This window comes from Amblyomma maculatum, chromosome 8 (assembly GCF_055883805.1).
Source record: "Amblyomma maculatum isolate TAMU_Amacu chromosome 8, ASM5588380v1, whole genome shotgun sequence".
Taxonomy (NCBI): Eukaryota; Metazoa; Arthropoda; class Arachnida; order Ixodida; family Ixodidae; genus Amblyomma; species Amblyomma maculatum.
Window position 1 is genome coordinate 13,468,572 of NC_139351.1, and position 26,712 is coordinate 13,495,283.

At 48.8% G+C, this 26,712-nt stretch overlaps 1 protein-coding gene across 1 annotated transcript in view; it reads right to left on the bottom strand.

Moving 5' to 3' along the window:
* LOC146180565 (protein O-linked-mannose beta-1,2-N-acetylglucosaminyltransferase 1-like) overlaps nt 1-26,712 on the bottom strand; it is a 255,118-nt gene that overhangs the window by 91,905 nt on the left and 136,501 nt on the right. The window contains exon 3 of the mRNA XM_084576075.1: nt 10,071-10,133. The gene's annotated coding sequence lies outside the window, so the exon portion shown is untranslated. The remainder of the gene's footprint in view (nt 1-10,070; nt 10,134-26,712) is intronic.

A 26,712-nucleotide genomic window follows, 5' to 3' on the forward strand; every position in this document is an offset into this window, starting at 1 on the left:
ACGATGATAGCTTTTTTTTTTTTTTTTTGCGTCCTATGCAGAGTGGCCTTTCACGCGTTTGCCTTCAGAAGTCTCCTCGAAAACTTTTTTAAAAAATTTAAAAAATCCCCGATACACATTTGCAAACAATAAGACTGCCGCTAAAGTGCGGATGTCTCAAGGGATGCGAATGCCGATCGCTTAACCTGCAGCACTGCGCGCGAACGGCAATAACAGTCAACATGGACTCTAATTTGTTGTGTCATATGCTTTAGATCGTCAGCTCTACTGCGTTCGTTTGCGAGTTTCGTGTAATTCTTGCGTCGACCACGTGACCGCACGTATGTTATGTTCATAACACGCGACCGAACGTCCAGTAAAATATGGTTTGCCAGGACCGAGTTTGAGAATGGTATAAGTTTGGAGTCAGCTTCACTGAACTTCATTAAATTAAATAATATGTCGGCGAAGCGAAAAAGTCGTTTTTCTTGGTCTTGCTTTGATTAGGCTTAGGTTTAGGCAAGGCTCTGCTGCGATTAAATCGCAAAGATTGTGGAGTCGAGGACCCCGCCAACTACGCATTGATGCTGTATTTGCTGGCAAAGGCCAAAGGTCAAGTGATTGTACACCATATGCAGTACCATGGTTCAACTCGTTGGAGGTCAAGCGGACTGCCAGGTTGACCTTGATTGATACACAGCAAAGTGAAGCTTTCGCTTCAAAAGGTGCCCCGAGAGAAGAAAGTTGAGGGTCGGAATAGGCTCAGCTCCGCGACAGGAGACAACTGAGATGATGACACTACTGCTGGTGACCTTATTAACGAGAGCAAGTTAGCAACTGATTCGACGAAGACACTTCTGTCCCACGATCCAGGTCACGGCGACAGAGTGAGCTCGGCGGATTCGCTGCCAAACGTGGCTCAGGTGTTGACATGGTTTGGTAACCGCATGTGGTTAATTGGATATCTAGAGTAAATAATCTACTGCGTAAAACTGAAGCGACGTAATGGCACCCATTTCCGACGTCATGCGCGGTACTCTGAAGTGCTCGTCGTCTCTGATAAGAGTCGGGTGTAAGTAAAAAGGAATACGCATACAACAATAATGACAACTCTGTGGTTACGCCAAGGTCTACGAATAACAGCTCACACAAACTGTACAGGGTTTTTGAATCATGGGATTCTAACTGTCAATGGAATTCAGTCAAAGAGTACCTTTTAGCGTGTCGAACTGACTAATTCAACTCGACACGCTGAAGCGATGACGAATACGCTGGCTCCTTCCAGTCATGCAATTATTCACGTCGTACACAGCTATGGAGCACTTGCGTGCCATCGAACAGTTCGTGAAATAGCGTACCTTCCACACTAGTACAATTCAGACGTTCCGGCTGTTGAAGTGCGCCCACGACGACCGCCATTCAGAACGCCGTATGCACTGGCTACAAACCCTCCAGACTAGCACCCCGGGCTATTCGGGCTGAGTGCAAAGCAGTGCTCTGAAAATCGCTATACGCGCTGCCGGTGTCTACGCGTGCATGCCGAGACACCGGAAGTGAAGTCGGGAGCTCCTTCTTCCGTCACCATATACGTACGGAGCTTTTCAATCCCATTCCTTTCCAAGTTCGCTGGCCATGCAGCCATGATATTTGACGCAATTTCGCCAGCAACTTTTCGGCAACGCGCAGTTATACACCGTACGAGGTTCGAAGCTGCGTACTTTGCGCAGGCCGCACACAATGGATCGCGGCGGCAGAACACCGCGCCAACAAAATATCGATAAGGGGGACTCGACGCGACTCGGAGGAGGCAGGCGGGCGGGCCGAGGCACATTAGGGTCCATTGAAAATGGCCGAGGCAAGGTAGCCAAGCAGGAAACCAAGCTGTGCGTACAGTCGACTCGCGTTTTATAGTTTTTTAATCGCTTGCAGCGACAAAAGCGTCGGCAGAAACAGGCGCTGACACAGACCGGAAACTCGCTGCTGAAAGAAGCACGCATCAAAAAGAAACGGACGAGGAACAGCACGCGCAAAACAACAAAACGCGCTGCTTTAAGAGAGAGAGAGCGAGAACAAAAAATAAACGGCAAAATAAAGCGGCGAACATGGTCAGAGCCGAGAATGCGCGGTAGCCCCCCGGATGACACAAAATAGGGCCCGAATCGAACAAAAGGAAATAGATCAAGTTTTAAAGATGGCTGAAGAAGCAAAAGAAAGGGCGGAATCAAAGCGAGAGCCGAAGCTCGGCTCAGCCTCGGGGCGCGGTGCCGATCCATAACGGGGAGGGGGGGAGAAGTTTCCACCAGCACCACCCACTTCAATGTCATTCACCTGCTTCTCCGGGCCAGGTTCCGCGCGTACAAAAAAAATGGGCGGAGGAGGCGGGCAGTTTTTTAACAAAAGACGCATTAGCCCGTCGTCGTCGCCGGCTGAGTTCGAAGCCATTGAAAAAAGCCCGCGCTGTACGCACCAGTAGCAGACGGCAAGCTTTTTCTCCCCCGTCCGTCGCTCCTCTAGTGTTTTTTGACTTACACACACCCGGAGCACACTGCTTGTTCAAAAAGTAAATAGGAACAGCGTCTTTGTGCGCGTCGCGCATAGGTCTATAGCGGCAGAGAACTCCTACACTACACAGTGAGAGAGCTTTGCAAAGTTCGATTCGCCCGACGCCTCCCCCTTGGACGGACGCGGGTTTGCCGGAGAGCCATTTGCGATGCGGCGACGCCCAGTTCGATACGCCGAGTGCTCGTTGAACAACGCAGTCCACGCGCTGGTCTCTCTTTCTCCCCGGTTTCTGCCTCTCTATTGATCCTCGCCCCCGGAAAATGTACAATGCGAGGCTGCGCCTTACCCGAAGTGACGTTCAATCTTCAACCCTTTAAGCCGTCGCTTCTTTTCATGAAAAACGAGGGCAGCCCCCCGTCACTTTCGGATACGCTGCTAACGACCGCACTCCCACCTCGCTGCCACGTCTCCGTCCTCTCCGCCTAAAAACGTATCGGGCAAAAAGTCGTTCGGGCCAGAGAAATTGTTTAGGTACATGATACCCACTTCGTTAACATTTCGCACACACACTGACGCAAACAGATATAGAGCGTTGCGGAAGAGCAGTCCGGCCTCGCGACCGTGGACGCCAACCGAAAAGTCTCGCACATTTTTAGAAGTGGCGAATATAGAAGGCTCGTATAAGCTCAGTCGTCGAAACGCGTTGTGGGCTCGGCGTGCAGCTACCGCGGGGCTGTGCACGGACTGAGGCCGGCCCGAAATCCCGGACCGCGTGCTAGGCCTGGACCGATTATCCCTAAGCTCATTAGCAACTTTTGCGAAAGCGCGGATATGATCATGTTGCGAGAGGCATTTAGAATGCACATCATTTTCCCGCGTTCTGCCCAAGCGGGAGTTTCCGAGCTCTTAATTGTTTGCGTCAACCTGCTTTTCCCCTACGCCTCCTCGTCATGAACGAATCTTCGCTAATCGTCAATGACCTAGCAATCGTCAATCGTCCACTTCAGTAACACCGCCGCAGGTGTTTATGTTTCCGTTTCAAGGTTCGCGCCACGCTTGTAGCCTATCACGCGTATTTATTGCGACTTGCTTCTGCCTTGACATTAACCCTGTGGAAGCGGGACATAGCTTAAAGCATGCACCCTGTTTTGAGTTTCCCATTGTTTCCCGGTGCAGCCAACGATGTGGCGGCGCCTTGCCCGCGCCGTGAAAAGCACCTGTGAAAGGTGCACGGTGAGCGAGACTATAATAGGTGATCGAGTACCTACCTGGCCACAGGATAAACCTCTGCATTAGTTTTAGAAGTAGTGTAATTTTTGGAGAAGCAAAGAACCCACTTGTCCAAACTTTGTTTCTTGGCTTAAAACGTGTCAGTCCTTCCAGTCACGAGTTGGAGCATCGAGAGAAACTTCAGAGCTACGTGATTCATGATCCGGAAACGCCGCAAGTGCCTCAAGCCTTCATAAATGCGTGTTGTCTTTGCATAATGAGTTAAAATGATAATGGTATAAATGTGTTGCGCCTCAATATACTACAATTTTATTTAATCTGAAACATGAGAACTCAAAATTACAAGATCCTAAACAAACTCACCATCCTGAAATTATTTCTTTCTGCACCATCGTTTCAACTGCAATAACATGTCGGTCCGGGCCAGGCCTTAAGAGTGCGCGCCGGGCCGGGCCAGGCCGGGCTTAGGCACTCTCAGTGCCGGGCCGGGCTCGGGTCTACAGCATCCGGGCTGAAAATTTCGGCCCGTGCAACACCTCTACGCTATTCGCCTCGTCTCCTCATGTAACCCCCCGTGATGGTACACGGCTTATTTTGTCAATGCCAAAGCATTAATAGACGCTGTGTTGGAGAGAAACACGTGGACTCAAAAAATCAAGCCACGACTGTGCATGCGAAGCTTAGTGCGATGTAGAACAGGCGTCCACAGAGAAAATGCGACATCTGATGCGTCTTTCCTTTCCTGTAAACCAATTACTAATGCTAAGGGCCTATATATGTAAAAAATTAACAATGAATGACGAATAATAAAACATATATGATAATGATAATGATAGTGGTAATAAAAAGTGAAACACAAAACAACGATAACAGTTAGAAATAGCATCCAAGTAAAAATCACAAAAGTAACGTAACGTAACAAAAATAAACACATAAGAAAGTAAACATTACGAACCGTCCAGGCAGCACTAATGCTTCCTCACTGTCCCAAATCAGTTTCAGCAGTGACTTCTAAGTTTTTGAAGCAGTGAATTACTATATTCAATCTACGCTACAGAAGGGACTGCTATACTGCCAGGAAGGCCCACGATGCCGCGCGCAGCTCGTAGCGGTATAATGTTGCCAACGTTGACAGCTTCGCAATTGCAGCAATTCAAGGCGAGCGGGAGCGTGAGTCCATTCCTCAAAAGCTCCGCTCCAACGTTTCGTCTCCTCACAGACTTCCAAGCAGCGAAACGTATACGCTCTGCCCTCGACAAGAGCTCACGGCTGGCGGCAAAAGTTTACGGAACACAATACGCTTCGATAAGATACGCATAGTCACAATGTAACCAAAGGTCAGATTTTCTGTGCAATACGATGGCCACAACAAACACAGATTGCATCACTCATTCGAGAGCGCATACATACAGATGTCGATCGATTAAAACCAACGAAGCCATAGCGCCACCACGAATGACTGCATCACTCGGAAAAGTCGTCCATTTACTCTGCTCTTCCCGGCTGTCACGTTCTGTGACGCACATGAAGTGGAGACAAGGTGCAGAGAATGAGGGTGTAAGGAAAAGAACACCTCTGTGTAGCCGGAAGCACAAGGCCTTGTCGCCGACGCACCAAAGGATCTAATTTACGTCGCAGCCCACTCTATACGGGTGGACAAGATAAAGGAGGGCCTACAGGTACCTGAAGCTGAAGAGAAGCTCTCCAGGGGTCATCTAATATACGACAAGATGACGCAAGTTCTGTATACGGCGCAGCACACCAAATGATACGGAGCGACGGCACACAGCGACACGCACTGGCGAAGACATCCGCGGTGCAAACATGCTTTCCCGGTGAGGGTGGCAATATTCGACCTTGGTTCGGAGACACTGTCACAATCCGCAAGCCCTGTACAAGGTGGCAGTGTCGGAGGTTCCTGACTGAACATGAACCAGACACGGAACCAAAAGGGAACACGGTGGCCATCTCGGGGGCCAGGATTAACGCAGAGGATGTGAACCGACTCCTTGCGCAGCGATGGCGGGATGGAGAAAATTGTAGCACAGACAAGAGTTGTCGCGACCGTCGACATTCGCGTCACATGTGGGGAGTGGTTCGTGTCGACGGCGCCAGCTCTTGTTGCGTGCAGTCAGTGGTGGCATGTGCATGTGAAGAGAAAAAAAAAACAAAAAAAAAAAAAACAGGTAGATGGAAGAGGACGACAGTATGCACTGACAAGACCGCTCCTCTGCCGACTGGTGTCTAGTGTCTACAAGAGGCAAAAGGTGAAAGAGTGACGATGATGCGAAGATAAGAAGATAAAAAAGAAGTGCTTGCAATCACTACACGCTGGCACACCTGCGGGCTTTCAAGAAACGAATAGATGAAACGAAATAAACTTAGTCACATACAATACAATAGAAATGTGCATAAAAGCCGAAGTAATAAATGCGTCTCTGGCAAACTGAAGTACCAAGTTGCTCCAGAACACACAAGTCCACCGAAGGCAATTACAACCAGAAAAGCAGAACACTGCCGACTTCCAAGCAAACTGGGCCCAAAATAAAACAAGAACCGAGCGGAAGTCCGGCAGGCAAGCAGCGAGACCAAATGACAAGTACGGGCAAACACTCGGGAGCAAGTCCTGCCCGTCAGTATATGATTTTCTAGGCGGCGGCCTAATATACGAATCCTTAGAGGCAGCAAGAAAGCCAAGAGCGGCAAGGGAGAGAATTAGGCCGAGTTATACGCTCCTCTTGTGCACACATACATAGGCGAGCAAAGGAGGGCCTTGCGCTCATCGTCCGGCCTTGCAGGGCGCGCGTGCGAGGCCTACTGCAGGCCGACGCCAGGGCTACCGGCCGAGCACAAACACGGCGGACGGCTCTGACACTCGCTCGCAGGACATGGGCAAATATCCGGACGGCCGGATTCCCTTCCTCCTCTACCTCTCCATCTTCCTGTACAACATGCTGCGCTTCTTTCCCGGGATCCCTGCATCCGAGCCAAGGAACAAGATGACCAGTCTTAGAGTATAAATACATGCCTTCCCTCGAGTCCCTCATCATTTCCCTCATCCGATGTAATGCCATTCACGCATGTCCCCCCTTTTCACCTTTTTCCCCCTTCAACGAGGGGATAACTCTGTGAGGAACCACACCTCGTAACGAATATCGTAACGAGAACAGCAGTGCTGACCTGCTGTCCGGTATAGTGCATAGGTTATCCGGGGATTGTCGGCAAGCAGATTTTCAGAGGAGCCAAAAGTCAAGCTAAATATTGTCAAAATAATCTACCCCACATTTGCAGTCAAACAGAACACAAGAGGTAATAGAATACTGGTAATTAACAGCACTTCTGAAATGAGAAACAGAGGAAAAGGAGGATCGAATTTTGGTTCATTCGGTCGGTCTTCATTTTACGAGTAAACTACAAACTACTATAGTCAATTTAAAGTTCACTGCTCGTATACGCACAGTTTATCAAGGACAGATCCTGTTTTAGCTAGAGTAATTCCAGCGCTTCATAGGCAACAACTCAGTTTGGATAGCCCAACGTTGAAGCTATTTTTCCTTGAATCTGTAGATCGAGCTCTATCTGTACAGACACCATAAGCAAGCACAGCCTCTTTTTGTGGTGGGTCTCAGCTGTCGACGATATAAGAGAACTTCTGCTCTGCTTCAGCATTACAAACTGGGCGCAACAAGGTTTATAATACGCGCAGCGCAAAGTGCGGAAAAGGACTTATGGGGCTGAAACTGTACGTACTTTCCTCCATGGACTCGATTCCCCTCTTACCCTCCATAAGGCGCCTGCCCACAGGCTGCGTCACGTGGTCTCATGACGTGACACAGCCTGCCCATCACTCAGCGCCCGGACATGATCAGCTGAGAACTATGCCATCTTACAAGAAGCAGCACTAAAAACGCACTAAAAGCGGCGACAACTGGTATGCAAAGCTGACGCAGGTTTTTCGGTTAACGAGAGTCTCAACGCTGAGGCGTTATTAGCAAATGCATTAAATCATAGGCCACTTGATGAAAGATTCAGGTAAGCTTAACGGGGTCAATGCCGCCTGCACAATTTCATATGAAACCTCATCTTTATCAGGGTCCGAACGAGTAGACACCAACGGTAACCTTGCCGTCATCTAAAGGCCTGGGCCACAAATGTAGCATGTGGGACGATAATCGTGCGTGTGGAATTTAAACAAGTCGACATTCCGCTGCCGTGGTGAAGTACGAGTACATATATAGTATCATTACGAGGAACTGGGATAACGGGCTACGCTGCTTAACCACACGGAACTATTCAGAGGTAAATACGGATTGGAAACGGAAAGGCGACACTTCAGTAAACAAATGACCACGGGACGTATTCTCGTATAAGGAGCCAGAATCTACTTCTCGCTTCTGACTCATCTGTTCCTCTGATATTTGCTACTGTTGCAGGGTGACGTAGCCGCGACTACCAAGCGTCCGTGAAATGTACACAGATCATGCATGGTCTCATTGACGACCAGGCCTCACCACTGGTTGCGGTATTCAGCGGTGAGCCGCTTGCATACGGCGAGTGGCGACATGATGCTATCGTCGACTTGGGGACCCGATAACATGCGATTTCTGCTATCGACCGTTTGCTGCTTCGGCCTGCTACTGTCTTCGCGCCGACGTCACGCCAACGTCGGGCCAAATGAAATGGGAAACTGCAATGAATTTTTACAAAATACGGCCCCAGGTCACAACCAATGCACGCCGAGCCCCGCATAGGCTTCCACTAAGATAGCTGAAGCTGCTGAATGGCTCAGTGAAGGTGTGAATTCTAGGCGGGGTGTATGGGGGATCATTAAGCGAAATAAGCCAGTCACTGTAATTCCCTTTCATAATTCCGCACACTTGCGAACACGCAGCGACGTACACCACCCGGGACTAGCCTATGTGCTTGTATGCGGCGAATTTCATGGTTCGTGGGACCTGTTAGGACACGGAGGGCGTTAATAGGGAAAAGTGACAACACGACACCCGAAGGGGAGAAGACAGAGAAAGCCAAAGGACGACTGCGAAAAAGGGGGCGGAATGCTGCTCCTCCACTCTCTCCGAAGCACGTACAAACAACGTATATGGCTTCGGCGCGCGGCTTCGTCGTGACGCAACGTTACAAGTCATCTCGAGTGCCCGCAAGAAACGGCAGAGATGTATGTTTTTTTATTTTTATTTTTTGTGTCACGGCTTCATCCTCCATAGCTCCCAGCGCTAATCCCTTTATGTTCTTTGCCATGTCCATCTACGGCCTCAGGGCGGACAGGAACACACACGTACAGAGCCAGGCGACAGCTGAAGTGCGAAGGGGGGAAAATGGAGAAGGAAGACGTGGGCCTAGTGGAGGAGGGGCCGGAGCTAAAGTTTGGAGAAACTCCGGAAGCTCTGTCACTCTCTCTCTCGCTCTGTGTAAACTGGCGGGAGATCGTTTGTTTGCGTAAGTCTTACGCGATTGGGACTCGACGGACGAGGCAGAGCCAGCCGTCACGCTCCATGTAGACGTTGCTCTAAGCTGCTACTTGGTGCGGCGGAGAAAGAGTGGAGGTGCCCTGCGGGAAACGACTCGAGGAGCGTACGATGATTGACGCAGCCACGAGTTCAGAGCGACTGTTCAGAGAGGCCGGCTACAAGGGAACCAAGGGGTGTACACGATGGGTACGGATCAGACCTCGCGGCAAAGGGGAGCGATTCAAAAATAAAAGCCACGTACCCAAAGAAAGCTACTAAATGTGCTTGCACGAATCACTTGGCTAGTGCTACGCTCTCAACACCTTTGTGACGTTCAAGAATTTACTCAACTCCCACGCTGCATGTGTTTGTGGAAGGACAGGTTAAAGTTCTAAGAACGTGCCTCTTCAACGAAGAGAACTGGTTCTACAGATTGTGAAGCTCTCGCGGTGCGATGGTGCGTTGGTGTTGACAGGTGAACTCGATAAAGGCAAACTCACGGGACTGAGATAATATATTTCGCAAGATGGTGGATGAGTGGCGGCCGGTGCGTGCGGGAGCGTATACCTTGGATGATCGTTCAGAGCACATTCTTGAAACTGACTTCCGTTAGAGATCACGAGTATGTCGCGGCGGTCTGCGGGACAAAACACATCGCGTCTCTATTCCAGTCCAATTAACGGCTGGCTGGCACTAAAGGAGAATCGCTGCGTTTACAGCTGAGCTCGAGTAAATCTGCAATACCCGGCGAACGAAGCAGCATTTCCTTTTACGTAAGGCTCTTATTTTTATTTCCAGAAAGCTGTTAAATTATCCGGTCAAGAAAAGGCGACGACAATATGACCACTGCTGCCTTCGAATTATTTTCAAATGATACTGGCTTTCACTCACCGAAACGTCCGGCTGGCTGCTTGGGTCAGGCACGAGGTGACGGGTTTTGTCGCGAGCAGAAACCTGCGAGAGCAAAAAGAGGTATACATTAGGGAGGTCTGAAAACTGTAAAACTGATGCTCTGCAACGCAGTTGCATATAGCAAGACCTGAAGCCATTCAGCCTCAAGACATTCCGCTGTACGAAAACCCACTGATAAATTCACCAAGTGAAAATACCCAGCACGGGAAATCGAAAGACTACGTTGTTGCATAACCGCAAGCAAGGAAGCAGCACGTGACGTCACGTCAAACACTCACAGTGAACCATGTTTTGATCTCGCGCACAGAATTGTACCGCTAAGAAAAAAAATATTTTACTCCATTCTATAATGAACACTGCCCATTCCACCCCTGCTTACTGTTAGGAAACGACCCACTTGTTGAGATGCCATCTGTTTTTGTTTTCTTAAAGAATTAGGGATCCTGAATAAGCTGCAATTTTCTAAACACTTCGCACTTTTACTCATAAAAGAAGCTCAGCAACCTTGTGTTTGGCGCATGAAGGCCCTATAGCTGCCTATGTGCCAAAACCTTCAACTCAGCTCAGATTCACACACACACACACACACACACACACACACACACACACACACACACACACACACACACACACACACACACACACACACACACACACACACACACACACACACACACACACACACACAACAACTCACTCACTGTATTTTGAGCCATCGTCATGGTACTTCCGGTCGCATTAAAATGCGGACTAAGTGCTAAGGCTCCCGGTACTGGCATATTTGGCGCATGATATAAGAAAGCCAGCTGGTTGGCCGGAAGTGATTCATCTTACTATACTAACCCGGGCTTCTGGATGCGTACGATGCATTTTTGAAGGTAGAGAATTCATTAATTCATTCATTAGTTTCGTCGCACAATACTGTGTCATCGGCGCCAATAATTAACTGCGTCATTTTATTACCTTGATCAACTGGATACCATAATACACGCTTCTTAAAGAAAGAAAATGTCGCCACATAATGCGTTTCTGACGCCCTTCGTCGCTGGACGAGAGCACTAGCTCCGGGTAGATCGCACACGCCCAAATCAATCGGCGCCCTTCTTAACAATGTGTCAAATTTCGCTTAAATCAAATCTTCGAAACCTGCCGCGCGCACCGGCTCAGGTGATTAGATTCACAGCTTTACCCAAGTCTGAAACGTCGAAGCCCACCCGACACATTGCAATGCCCTAAAATCAATATAAAAAAATTAAAACCCTCAAGTGCATGGGCAAAATGCTAGTGGATAAACAATCGAACGCACTATATGACAGCCCTTCACGACAGCGGAGCGCCAAGATGAAGCGGAAGGGGGGGAAATCCCCGCCCGACACGCGCCACGTAACGCATAATGGCGTCCGACGAAGAAGAGGCCTGCATGCGCCGCGCTTGAGAAGTCTTAATCTTGTCAGGTCACCCGGGCACAATTCTGACGGGGAAACAACGCAAAATGACAACAACAAGAACAAAAAAAATGCGATAATAAAGAAGGGACTGAGTCTGGTGCGGATGCTTCTGAAGACGTGGCCGACGGAGCGTCGCGCTCAAACGCCTCACGCAGCCGCGAAGCGAAACAAGAAAGCGAACCGAACGAATAGTAAGCGCGCATGAAGAAGAAAAAAGAACGAACGACCGCCGCAAAGGTGACAGCTGTCCGTCGAAACGCGAGCAAAAAATGACAAAAGGCGATAGTTGCCGCCGCTGAAAGGACGCGCTGTCAGACGAACGGGCCGAATGCACGCGCACGCAAGGAGACGGGCGAAACATCCAAACACGCACGCACACGCGTTAGTGCCGGTGTGCAACCGCGGGAACGACATTCCACTCTGCATGGACAGGCGAGCCAGTTCTGCCCACCGCCGATCTAGATCCAGCATTTCGGCTTCCCCTCCACCCTTCTTCCTCTCCCTCTTCCATCCCTCTCTTTTCACCTCTCGCTTAGTAGAGTACCAGCGACGCTGCCGGGGCGCTCAGCCGGGAATCTCGATATCTCTCCCGGAACACATCGCCTCCGGAGTAAGAGATAGAACTCTCTACTATATACAGCTTTCACTTGGAGAGAAAAAGTTCGAGGGGATTCGGGAGAAGACGTCTCCTGGAATCCCCCACGTCAAGAAGGGAAGTGGGCAAGGACAGGGGGAAAGGACTGCTTTAGAAACCGACCGCTCGAGTGTCACAGACAGCGAAACCTCCCCGCGGAATAAGCTATGCGGGACATCATCACCCGGGTAGTTTTCAAGTGCGCACGCGGAGAGAAACGAGTACGGCTTCGTTCCTTTCAGGGAGGCGAAAAGTAGAAAACAAAGCTCAGCTGTATAATTGCGTGACAAAACCGGGATGCTCCCGAAAACACGGCTACGGAGCGGAGCGCTAGCAAATAGCAGTCGCTGTCGCAGCACACACGTGCATTGTGTATACGGATATATAGGCGCAATTTCTATGAAAGCTAGCGCGTAGTTTCGCTAAAGTAATAATAATAATAATAATAATAATAATAATAATAATAATAATAATAATAATAATAATAATAATAATAATAATTGGTTCACAGGAAAGAAAAGGCGCAGTATCTGTCACACTTATTTCTGTGGACACCTGACCTGCACCTTAAGAGAAGGGAGGAAGGTGGGAGTGAAAGCAGAAAGAGAGAAAGGGGTGCCGCAGTGGAGGGCTCCGGCGTAATTTCGACCACCTGAGGATCTTTAATGTGCGCTGACATCGCACAGCACACGGACGCCACTCCGTTTCGTGTCTCTACCGAAACGCAGCCGCCGGCGGTCGGGATCGAACACGGGTACTTCGACACAGGAGTCGGGCGTCTTACCACTGCACCACCGCGGCGGGGTTCGCTCAACTAAGAGAAAGCAATTTTATTTTATATTTTCTTCAAATCTGTTGTGCACCCCGTGACGTCGTACCCGATACGACGCTGTTTACCGCACATTTCACCGCGCCATACGCACAGGGTGCTAACCCACTAGAAACAGTTGTACCGTGTTCCCTCGCTCTTTGTCCCAAACCAAAATACGCGCTCCGACAAGCGCACGCTAACCACCTGACTAGCGATGACATACTGACTGCGTCTACTGATAGGGTTCTAGGTTGTAGATCATTGTCATCTCAACAACAACAACAACAACAACAATAATAATAATAATAATAATAATAATAATAATAATAATAATAATAATAATAATAATAATAATAATAATAATAATAATAATAATAATAATAAAATAATCCGCCTGGCTGCGCCCACTATGTGCTAGCTGCGGCCTCGTCATGCAGGTTGAAGATAAAGCTCATTTTCGGAGCTGTAATAGACACCGACAAACACTGCTAATGGTGTAAATGGCTCATAGTGAACAGAGGAAAATCACTCACACGGGATCGTGACAAACTCAAGGCAGGGCCGTGTTGCAGGACTCAGCGCAAAAAAAGAAAAAATAATAATGTATCAATAGATACGAATCAGTCTTACACTTCCGCGCGCTCCATGTGCATGACAGTATACCGCACACACTGTTCATAATGATTTCCTAACGCACGGTTCGTAACAACGCGCCGTATCGTTCGCGGCTGTCCTCGCTTATATCAAAGGCCACAAAAGAGACAAAACAAAGGCCCGAAAACGGAGTCTGCGGCACGGCCGGAGAGGAAAAAGATGCGCGGATCTCGATCAGCGGAGCCCAGCCGACTATCGGTGCCTGTAATCTGGAATCGCGCTTTCACCTCGGCAGACGTGCTTGACCCGTGCACGGTCAAAGGTGGCCGCCGTGACCGGACAGACCCGGTTCCGTTTCGGGCCGGACCGGCAGTCCCCGCTAGGGGGCACGCGGGTGTTGCGGGTGTCTGCTTTCTGCGCCACCCGGTAGGAGGGGATACAGTACATGCAGACGCTGCAAGCGTGACTAGTCTCACATGCATTATATTGGCTCTTTTTCTTCTGTATCCTCCGGTGGTAACCCCATTCCCTGAAACGTTTCTCGTTTTGGCAACGAGTAGACCTTAATTAAAAACATCCGCACGTCGGCGCTGAGAGCGATTAGGCGTAAGTCTGCATTGCGTGGCAGCTTTGTCAAAGCGTTTTCACAACAGCCGCCTAGCCACACGGCCGCAATACTACGGCGGTTGGACGAAGCCGAACGAGAAAAGACAACTCTATTCCGACAGTGGGAGCAGCTTACAACGGTCTCCTCTCCGAAATGGTTTGGTTTGGTTTGTAGGGTTTAACGTCCCAAAGCGGCTCAGGCTATATGAGACGCCGTAGTGGAGGACTCCGGAAATTTCGACCACCTGGGATTCTTTAACGTGCACTGACATCGCACAGCACACGGGCGTCTTGCTTTTCGCCTCCATCGAAAAGCGGCCGCCGAGGACGGGATTCGATCCCGCGTCCTTGGGAACAGTAGTCAAGCGCCGTAACCGCTGCGCCACCCCGGCGGGGTCTCCTCCGAAATGGTTAATATGAATTGGATTTCAGTGCTCACTTCCACTCTTGTTCTTTGAAGTGAGGCCGCCTCCTCATCGCAGGCGGGCTGTTCAGCAAAGCCCTGCTTGCTAGCACCAAGTGGCGCACCACTTGTTTCCACGAGTCCAACGGAATCATAAGATGATAACCGTCATTAGTGATCGATCGCTCCCCGTCAACGCCCACGGCACTCGTTGTTTATCCTTCACAGCCCTTCTGGTGACAGTTCCACCAGATACCTTGCGACGTAGTATACAATCGGCAATCTGCTCGAGCAAGCAGCTGGAGAAGAGAGCCACAAAATCCGTATCGGTCAATGAGAAGTGAGAGTTTTAGTCCAATGGCCCACTGAACTAAATGCACGCTTTGCTGTTCCCAGGGTGAGAATGGAATGCGTCATCAGTAGTTTGGTCGATTGCGATATGTGGGAAAGCCCACCGGCGAAATGTCGCGGAAATAGATAATTTTACCAGCATGAACCTTTCTAAAAAAAAAAAAAGAAAACAAATTATCTTGGCAACAGTTCGGGGTCACGGAGCAGGCTGAGGTTACGAAGGTTCGTCAATGGCTTGTGCGCCTATATTTTTTCGCTAAAACCTTCGGACGCGCTACACTGCTGTGAAGCCGACTTACCACTTGAGAAGAGAAGCCCTGGGGTTAAAACAAATCAATAGCATTTTGCAATTCTCTACGCGAATTCTCGACGAGATATCGCAAGGAACTCATCACACCTTTCCTCCCGCGGTTATTTGCGACTGAGTCGTAAGCTCACCAGTCTCGCGCAGTAGGCACGCAGCGGCATATGGCATATAAGCCTCAATATACACCAAGGCGCAGAATGCGAAAACCTCCCCAAGCAGCCGAGCCTTTTTTCAAAGGGAGTGTACGTTACGAAGCGTTTAAATTAACTGCAATGTAACTAGACAATCATGGACGCACAAAATACACGACAATAAGCGGCGCTCCGATGTGAAGCTGGAGAGAACGCTTGACGGCGGATTTATGCCTCCATCCAGGAGGGAAATCTTATGTGGAAACCGCATATTGCCGACAGTAGATCCCGTACATCGTTTATGAAAGGGAAATAACTACGAGAATGAGACTTGGATGGGGCGCATTTGTCAAGTACCCGCTGATTATGACTACCAGCTTACCAGTATCGCTCAAGAAAAAGAGTATAGTCAGTTGCACCTCGGCGCTCACCAATGGGGCTGAAACGTGGAGGCTAGCGAAAAGCGTTCTACTTAAGTTGAGGACAACGCAGAGAACTATGGAACGGAAAATGGTAGTTAAGATGTAGAAAGCTTGCAGAGTGTGTCACAGAAGTAACTCGAGTTAATGACATTCTAGCCGAAACCAAGAAGAAAAAATGGAGTATAGTGCGAAGAGAGGACAACCGATGGTCGCTGAGGGCTTGACGGCGGATTTAGGTTATTTGGGTTCGAAGGGAAGGAAACGTAGCAGGGGGCGGCAGAAAAGTGGGTGGATAGATAAGATTAAGAAGTTCGCAGGGTGAAATACCAAGCACCGCACCGGGTTATTGGAGCAAATGGAGAGGCCTTCTCCCTGCAGCGTTCCGGCTGATAATGATGATGATGATGATTACAAGGAATTACGGTGGAAACAAGCAGAAATACGGACGCGTTCACTCCCATTAACGGATGTGACAGCAACATGTCGAACGGAACTGAAACACCGTCCAGAACGGTGTGAAAAGCTATAGGAGAAAAAAAAAGGGGGGGGGGGGGGGGGGGGGGGGGAGCAGACAAGGCTATTTGAACGGACCCACGCGAAGCGTCGGAACGATAACCCCGGGACGCCGTACCATGAACAGGGGGAAAAAAATATGTATATATAAAAACAGACACAAATTAGAGGCCATCGAAGATGCGCCGCCGTCGGGTCGCAAGATAGGGCGAATTGAAAGGGAAATGAAGGGGCAGTGTGCAGGGGTGATGTAGCACAGAGCAAATAACCCGCCCATGTTCCGCACAGTCGAGAAGTACTCCGTACGCAAAGCGAGGCAAACAAGGAAGCAGCGACCGAGGAGGCGGCCAAGCCAAACGCTTTCAACGTTCGCCCAGAGTGACGCTTTCGCGCTGCGAGCCAAGGGAAGGAGGAGGAGGAGGGAAGCGGAAAGCGAGAGGAGGGGTCAAAAGGCTCCGGCACTCTTGAACGGCCAGCCTGGCGCGCTCGTCAGGCTCTCGTCCCCGTTCTTCACGTCGGGGCGGACGGCGCCCAGATCAGTGGGTCGAGGGAGCTGAGCGCTCGCATACGCTCCCGTCCGTTCAACAAAGGGTGCCTGACCCGGAGAGGTGCAGCGTCCGCCACGCTACGCCAAGCGGTCGTCGCCTCCGAAGGAAGCCAGCCAGGTGCGCGCGCCGATTTTTAACGGTGCACCCGCCGCGCTCCACAAGAGATGCGTGTATGCGGGAATGCCAGCGTAATTTTGTTTGCTCTGTTTTTTTTTTTTTTTTCTACAAGAAGAAGCTGTTTAGATCCGAACGAGAACAGCGTCTGTATAATCAGCACGCGAAGAAAGAAACGAGAAGAATGATGATGAGGAACAAGCAACAGGCGGGAAGCCACTTTCTTTTGCTTCCAGTGTGCTCGCCTAACGCAAAAACCGAACAGGAAAAGCAGGCAGAGAGAAAGATATGATTTGGTTTGCTTTATGGTGTTAACGTCTTAAAGCGACTCAGGCTATGCGAAACGCCGTAGTGGAGGGCTCCGGAAAATTTTTACCATAGCTGCGGCCGTCATCAGGCAGTGGTGTACCGTGACGTACATACAAGCGCGAGCGTTACTCCCAAGGTTACTCCGTACTGAGTAGTCACGTGTCGCTCGCGCGCCCTCAACTTCGACCTCTCTGCCCTCGCGCGTCTATCACCCATCAGCCTCCATGGACAGCATACGTAGTGTACACGCCTCAACCTAGACGTGCAGCCTAGAAGTATATACCTCAGCCTACACATCGGTTACACGAAGCTCGCCGCATCGTCAGGCAGCTCGCTTATCTTTCCGGTGTTATCAATGCAAAAAAAAAAAAACCATGCTTTTGTTGGTGCAAGCTGCTGTTGGCTCTATTTGTAACCTCTCGTAACGAATACATGCCTGGCTTTCCCCACGTCTGCTTGTTAAAACATGAAACGTAATACGAAATAACGGTGGCCGCAAGTCCCAAATCATTCAACTTTATGAAGGAATCTGACTACTGTGCCGGAGTACCCGGGTTCGATCCCGGCCACGGCGGCTTTGGTTCGATGGAGGCGAAACGAAGAGGCGTCTGTGTGCTGTGCGATGTCAGCGCACGTTAAAGATCCCCAGGTGGTCGAAATTACTCCGTAGCCCTCCACTACGGCTCCTCTTTCTCTCTTTCCACTTTCCCTCCCATCTTCCCCCCTTTCCTTACGGCGCGGTTGAGGTGTCCACAGAAACAAGTGTGACAGATACTGCGCCTTTCCCTTCCTGTGAACCAGTTATTATTATTGCGAAAGCAATACTACTTTCACTTTCAAGCCTTTGCGGTGCGCCGGCGGTGCACATGCAATGACCTTTCGCATGACCTCTGTGTGACGTCACGCCTCAAAGCTCGGCGACCAACTCGCGCCGTCCGTGAGAGACGGCGGTGCGCATGAACGGCGGCCTAACTCCCGCTCTCTCGTAGCCATGGGTATTGCTTTCGCAACCTACCGGGCTCAACCAAGCTAAGCCTCTGCCAACTTTTATTATTATTATTATTATTATTATTATTATTATTATTATTATTATTATTATTATTATTATTATTATTATTATTATTATTATTATTACAAAGGAATCGGTTTCACTCGAAGAAAAATCTTAGGTCGCAGACGGGATTTGGACCAACGGCCTCTGGATTGCACGACAGATGAGCTGCCGACGCGGCCATGCGGCATTTTTTCTTTCTTTCTTTCCCTACTGCATATTAATACAACAATAAGCCTTACTTAACCATGCAGGCCGCATCCAGCGAACCAGCCACACAAAGCAACGTCAGCATCCTGCCGTCGCTCTGCCCACGCACACAAATTCCGGGAGACACACACATGCATGGAGTAGTAGCGACACAGGAATTCGCTCCTGCGCAACATATAATACACATCCCGCCACACCAACAAAGCACACCGCGCAGTCTATCCAAAAGGAAAATTACCAAAGTTCTGAGTGAGGCGTTATTTGCTGTACCGGTGCATTGGCAGACAGTGTATTATACAACGAGGGAATAAATCAAAGTTTACATTCATGTCGTGTTGTTTTTCTCGCTAAGTGGCATCTTACGAACGGGTGCAAATGACCGAGTGTGTCCGTAATTAGAAACAGCCGCAATAAGCAGCTATCGTCTTAAGGTGGAGCTTAAGTGAACCAATTATTATTATTATTTTTTTTTTTTTATAGAGCGCAAATCTTACACGTCGCCGCTAGTGCCGGCGTAACCGAGGGAGAGTCACGAGCCAAAAAAAAATTCTCAGAAGAAACGAAAGAAGAGCTACGAGCTGTGCGCTGCATGGCTCGTGCCTCTCTTTAGAAATTCTGCTTTCACTCGTGAGGAAAAAACAGTTCTTTGCAACTGCACATATACATCCACATACAGACGTATAGCAGAACCTCTTGTTAGGGTAGTTAATGCATAATTTCTTTTGCTCAGTGGTCTCCTTCTGTCCTCTTCGTTTTCTTCCGGTAACTGTGCTTTTGCGCGCACATAGTATTAGAAAAAAAAATGAGAAAAAGCTCAAATGTTGCATTATATATATATATATATATATATATATATATATATATATATATATATATATATAGAATGTTATAATAAGAAGTAACGCAGAAATCTGGGCGAGTTGGTGAACGTTCATGATGTAAAAATAGCGCGAAAAAGGGCGCTCTTTCATACCAAAAACTTGTTCTGACTGGAACCACCTTCCCGCCTCCCTCGCTGCCATTATTGACACCAGTCCCTACAAAACAACCATTGCCAATACCATTTAATGTACCATTGTTTATATTATATAATGTATTCAATTCCCTGTTCTTGTTTTTGTTCTTAATGTGTTTATTAACCCACTCCTCTCTGTAATGCCTTGGCCTTGAGAGTAAATAAATAAATAAATAAATAATATATATATATATATATATATATATATATATATATAAGAACTAAAGTATGATTCAATAGGGTACTTGTACTTCTTGTAATGTCATGTTCTTGCCCAGAGCAAGAAGTACATGACAGCCTCCACATGCTTCGGCGGACGCTGTGTCGCTGTTCACTTCAGAGCAGACTTGCAATTTCCGCTTCCAATGCTGAAAGTGTGCTTGCAAGATTAAAAAAAAAATAAGAGAAAAGCGATGGCCCAATTGTTTCTCATTAAGTCACTCCGAACAAGTCAGAAAGACGAGAGATGAAAGGCGCAGCTTTTACTGAGTGAGCTACTAATGAATTTACAAACCAAACTTCTCCGACAGCATTGAACTAACATTATACGAGGGATTGACAGGGAACAAGTAGGTTCAGCATGTTCTGGCGCCGGTTTAGCCACCACGAAGGCTGCGCGAAGGCGACGACAGAAAAACGCAAGGCTCCAACAGCGGCCGAAAACAGCCCAGCCCCACGCCTTGTTCGACGACAGACGGACGATACGCAAGGCCCGCCTGGCCGACGCAACACGGCCTGACGTCGCCGAAAAGAGCGCTTCGTGCGCACTTGAGCCTCACGCTTGTTGAGGGTCGAGCGCTCGCCGAGCGGAAATTTCCGTTTGCCACACTGTATACTATACATGTTTGCACCTTAAGTAGCTCAGTAGACCCTGCGATCTTCATCGTTACGTTTTGCATTGCCGAAGTTGAGCACCTAACACAACGCTTCCCACCTTGTGCCGGCGACGCTGAACACCTTGGAAGACACACAATATATACACTGTGGCTGCAACTAAGCTTTAATTATAACAAGCAATGCAGCCGACTGCCTTTACACATGCGAAAGATGGTTTAGACAGGTAGCGTCTACCATTCTTAGGCGGGAAAGTAAGAGCGCTCTCCCGCGGCATTTTGTTTTTCTTATTCGTTAGGAAACAAGCACATTAAGCACATGGTGAAGTATATAAAACTTGTAGTAATGATAAGGAGCATCAGTGCATATAAGTATCATATCGAAAATATATAACAACTGTATCTTACATGCGTTTTTGCTACACAAAGGTAGAGGTTAATTTTCAACTTAAACTGAGGCGAACGCAGATATCCATAGGACGGAAAATGTACAGCTTACATGAGGAGAAAGGAAGCGTGCAGAGGGAGTTAATGACATTCTAATCGCAATCAAGAAGAAGGAATGAGCATGCAATTCGGAGGAAAGACAACCGATGATCGCTAATGTAAGCAACTCAAGCTATGAGAGACGCCGTAGCACCAGAAACTATCTCCATCACCTGGGGCTATTTAGCGTGCACTGACATCGCACACCACACGGGCGCCTTGCTTTTCGCATCCATCGAAAAGCGGCCGCCACTTTCCGGGACTGAAGCCTGTCAGTAGCCGAGAATCCTCACCACTGAGCCACCGTAGCGGGACCGGTCGCTAGGCATAACTAACTGGATTCTAAGACAAGGAAAGCGTAACAGGGTGGGGCAGAGAGTCAGGTGATGTCAGTGAACATGTTTGAGGGGTTTATGCTGACGCTGCTGGCACAGGACCTGACTGAGTTAGGCACGCTCCCTTACCCCCGACTGATATTTTACATAGAACAATCGTGCTATATGAAACCCGTTTTTTTTTTCTCGGCCCCGAAAGTGAGATGAAATAGTTTAAGACTTCTCCCTCCCCTTCGTTTTTCAATGACCCCCTGCAAGACTGACCCATAATATAAGACCTTTACACGACACTCCGAGGAGCCGGTTTGACTGAACTTAATGTTAAGGTGTGCAGTCGTCAGCTCTTTCCATGTCCTACGAGAACAACCCAGCGCCTAATATGGCAGCGCCTCCCCCATTCGTGAAATCGTGTTATACACAATTTCACAGGTGTCTGCCTTGCAGTGAGTGAGTGAGTGAGTGAGTGAGTGAGTGAGTGAGTGAGTGAGTGAGTGAGTGAGTGAGTGAGTGAGTGAGTGAGTGAGTGAGTGAGTGAGTGAGTGAGTGAGTGAGTGAGTGAGTGAGTGAGTGAGTGAGTGAGTGAGTGAGTGAGTGAGTGAGTGAGTGAGTGAGTGAGTGAGTGAGTGAGTGAGTGAGTGAGTGAGTGAGTGAGTGAGTGAGTGAGTGAGTGAGTGAGTGAGTGAGTGAGTGAGTGAGTGAGTGAGTGAGTGAGTGAGTGAGTGAGTGAGTGAGTGAGTGAGTGAGTGAGTGAGTGAGTGAGTGAGTGAGTGAGTGAGTGAGTGAGTGAGTGAGTGAGTGAGTGAGTGAGTGAGTGAGTGAGTGAGTGAGTGAGTGAGTGAGTGAGTGAGTGAGTGAGTGAGTGAGTGAGTGAGTGAGTGAGTGAGTGAGTGAGTGAGTGAGTGAGTGAGTGAGTGAGTGAGTGAGTGAGTGAGTGAGTGAGTGAGTGAGTGAGTGAGTGAGTGAGTGAGTGAGTGAGTGAGTGAGTGAGTGAGTGAGTGAGTGAGTGAGTGAGTGAGTGAGTGAGTGAGTGAGTGAGTGAGTGAGTGAGTGAGTGAGTGAGTGAGTGAGTGAGTGAGTGAGTGAGTGAGTGAGTGAGTGAGTGAGTGAGTGAGTGAGTGAGTGAGTGAGTGAGTGAGTGAGTGAGTGAGTGAGTGAGTGAGTGAGTGAGTGAGTGAGTGAGTGAGTGAGTGAGTGAGTGAGTGAGTGAGTGAGTGAGTGAGTGAGTGAGTGAGTGAGTGAGTGAGTGAGTGAGTGAGTGAGTGAGTGAGTGAGTGAGTGAGTGAGTGAGTGAGTGAGTGAGTGAGTGAGTGAGTGAGTGAGTGAGTGAGTGAGTGAGTGAGTGAGTGAGTGAGTGAGTGAGTGAGTGAGTGAGTGAGTGAGTGAGTGAGTGAGTGAGTGAGTGAGTGAGTGAGTGAGTGAGTGAGTGAGTGAGTGAGTGAGTGAGTGAGTGAGTGAGTGAGTGAGTGAGTGAGTGAGTGAGTGAGTGAGTGAGTGAGTGAGTGAGTGAGTGAGTGAGTGAGTGAGTGAGTGAGTGAGTGAGTGAGTGAGTGAGTGAGTGAGTGAGTGAGTGAGTGAGTGAGTGAGTGAGTGAGTGAGTGAGTGAGTGAGTGAGTGAGTGAGTGAGTGAGTGAGTGAGTGAGTGAGTGAGTGAGTGAGTGAGTGAGTGAGTGAGTGAGTGAGTGAGTGAGTGAGTGAGTGAGTGAGTGAGTGAGTGAGTGAGTGAGTGAGTGAGTTCACAGAAGTACAGATGGACTTTCTCGAAAGCCATAAGCCCAAGGAATTACACCCGATTCTACCACGCTCAATCTTCGCCTCCGGCTTTTCAGAACGCCAATGCACGCCTTCGGACACGAAAGGTCACACTTAAGTGCTGCGGCGTTCCCGCGGAGTATAGCGCACCGAAAGGTGACCGCAATCCTCAGTATCGCGAAGCGAATAATTCGGCCACGGGAATTTCGTCCACCGAAGACAGTACGGAAGAAGCAATTTTCCTGTCGCACTTTGTCCAGAACGCGACAAGGGATGTCAGCGCTACGTGTGCACACGTGATGCAGCCCGGAAGCGGTTCAATTCAGCGCGTCGGTCGATGAGAGAGAAAAGATCCCGGGACCAATTCTCGACGCGCACAGCCCTGGTTACATTCGAGACGGCCGATGTATCTACTTGTCATATACACGCCGAAGAGACAGGAAATCAGCGGACGGCACTTGTGGCCCGAGAGAGCGGCGTCAGCGATTAAAATTGCCCACGGAGGATCAATAATGGCCGATACGGAGAAGCGTGTCCACCGCTGCGATCTCGAAGCCGCACTTCGAAACCTCGATACTGTAAAGGCCCTGTTGAGAGAGGGGCGGAAGTGAGAATCCTTTCTGCCCATTGCTTTTTGGGTAGTACCGCATTTTCTATCGTCTTCGGACGAGGCGGCGCAACGCTACATGTGCGGACAAAAATAAATGGAGCACGCCTTCTGCACTGGAGATAAGAACAATATTTGTCCAATAAAAGGGTGCTATATATAGCGTCTAGTACCTGATCGCATATACCACGACTGCCAGTTTTAATTATGCAACGCGTGAAAAAGTTTAGGAGAAAATCGCGTGCTCCGTCTACTCTTGTCCGCACCGGTACTTGTCAATTTTGAGATCAGTCACCCACACTCCTCCTCAAATGCTATGGGTGGAAGATAACTCAGAAACCAGAAAGAGGAACTTTTTTTTTTTTTGTCATCCGACAACTGCGTCGCTGACCCACATTCACAACTCTACCATTATAGCTAATAGCCACTCCGCACATGACACAGCACACAAATGTAACACACCACATCGAGAGTAAACAAACAAACAAACATATATATATCATGGCCTCTCATAAATCTGTCAGATAAATTCTGATTTTTAGTATCAACTTGTCATGGTACGGCACGGTACGGTACGGTACGGTATGGGTACAGTATGGTATGGTACGGCGCTATGGCACGTTACAGTGTCGTATTATATTGTACGAGCATCATGGGCTACGGGACGCCTTGCCGAAGCGGTCCATAATATTTTCGGACACCAGATTGGCGTTCTTTAACCTGCATGGACATCACATAGTACACAGGTGTCTTGGGCGTGTCGCCTCCATCGAAACGCGAGAGGCGCAGGATGGGCAGTGTAGTGTCCAACCACCAAGGGGCCGCGTCGGAACATACCGAGTATCGCAATACCGTTATCCGCAGCAGCAGCAGCCAAACTATACTCACTGCAAGGCGAATGGCTTTCACATATTACTCCAACTAACACGGTCCTGTGCTAGCTGCATCCACTTGACTCCTACGAATTTCTTAACACCATCCGCCCAACTAACTTTATGCCATATCCTGCTACACTTTCCTTCCCTTGGAAGCAAATTTGCTACCCTTACCGACCATCGGTTATGCTCTTCGCACTACATGCCCTGCCCATGCCTGTTTATTCTTCTTGATTTCCACTGGAATGTCATTAACTCGAGTTATCTTCTCTGAGCCACTCTGCACGCTTACTATCACTTAAAGTTACACCTACCACTTAATGTTCCATAGCTATATGCGTTCTCCTCAACTTAATTATAGAACCCTTTTCGTTAGCCGCCACGTTTCAGCCCCATAGGTGAGTACAGGCAAGATGCAACTGCTGTATACTTTCCTCTTTAGCGATACCGGTAAGCTGCTAGTCATAATCTGCGAGTGCTTGCCAAATGCGCTCCATCCCAATCGTATTCTTCTTGTTATTTCCTTTTCGTGGTCCGGATCTGCGGTTACCACCTGTCCTAAGTAGACATATTCGCCTACCACTTCCAATGCTTCTCTACCTATTGCAAACTGCTGTTCCTTTCCGAGGCTGTTGAACATCACCTTAGTCTTCTGCATATTGACCTTGAGGCCTACAATTCTGCCTTTCCTGTCTAGGTCATCAATCGTTCTTTGTAATTCATCCCCCGAGTTGCTTAGCAAGGCAATTTCATCAGCGAACTTATTACTGAGGTATTCGCCATCTACCCTTATCCCTAACTGCTCCCATTGTGAGTCTCTGAATTTTTCCTCAATAGCACAGGGTGAGATCGATTCTCCTTGCCTAACACCTTTCTTTATGGTAATTTTATTACTTGCTTCATAGAGAACACAGCCACCAAGTACTATACAGTACTTTCACATACGGCTCATCTACGCACTGATTTTCACAACGCCAGCGTGACTGTCGGTGCCTCGACAGAGCCAAATGGTTTTTCGTAATCAATGAATGCTATATGTGGAGGGGTTGAATTGTTATATTCAGAGCATTTTTCTATCATCTGATTGACAGTATGGATCTGATCATTAGTAGATGTACCCTTTCCGAGAACCTGCTTGATTGAAGTCGAGGTTTGCCCTGATTCTATTAGAGATTACCTTCGTACGTAACGGACAGTAAGTTGATTGATCTGTAATTTTAATGCAAACGCTTTACTGGCCTCGTCAAGCCAAGGTCATCGGCTCCGAGAATTTGACCTCAGGGGCGGCGCGAGAAGCCGGTGGTGCTCGCTTATTCTCCTGATGCTGCTGCTCCCGGTTTCTTCTACTTCACACACCTGCCAAACCTGATCCGTACCGATACATATCTCCATAGCTATACATCGCCTGACGCAACGCTATACATAATTGACCTTAGTATAGTCCCCTGAATGTCCCTTTCTTCCATCGCTACCCATCTGACTCCTCTCTTTTCAAAATGCCCTCGACACCTTTGCCTGTGGGTTGGTGTAGCATTCACAAACTCGTATTCTTTTATGATAGGCATGGCAAATTGCCCTGCATGTACAAACTGTGGGTGCGACGAGTCTATAGGTCACATTCTTTGTGAGTGCCCCATATAGAGTGAGGAAAGACAGTGTCTGTGCCGTACGCTGGAGCATCTCGATGGACGCCCATTGACTGAAATTAAGATTTTAGGTCCCTGGCCACGGCGATCGTCTGCGGTGAAGGCCTCCCAGGCACTGCTCCGCTTTATGAAAAGCACAGGCCTAATAGAAAGACCATGAGTTTGCTGTTATGTTAAGTGATGTGACTGTGGCGTGATGTGATGCGGCATGTCTGTGATGTGACTGTACTAACTTCAACCATCCCTCTCTCACAACTTTTATATCCACTCACCCCGTTCCCCCAGTGTAGGGTAGCAAACCGGTTGCTTTTACGGGTTAACCTCCCTTCCTTTCCTCCTCATCTTCCTCCTCCTCCTCCCTCGACACCTTCGTGTCGTAACTCGTAAGAGTCCTTCAATGATGGCGTCGTCTAGATCTGGCTACGGTCCGATGTCCTTGAGGTTCACAAAAACAGACATGGAGGAGTCGCTGGAACCATTGCTTCGGCTGAGTTTCTTTGACATTCGCAGTTAGTCATGGAGGCGTTATACCACAGCAATCCGTGTCTGACCATGCTTAATCGAGCTTCCACTCTTTAAACTAGGTTCTATACAAGCCCTTAGCAACACAGCATAACCATGCA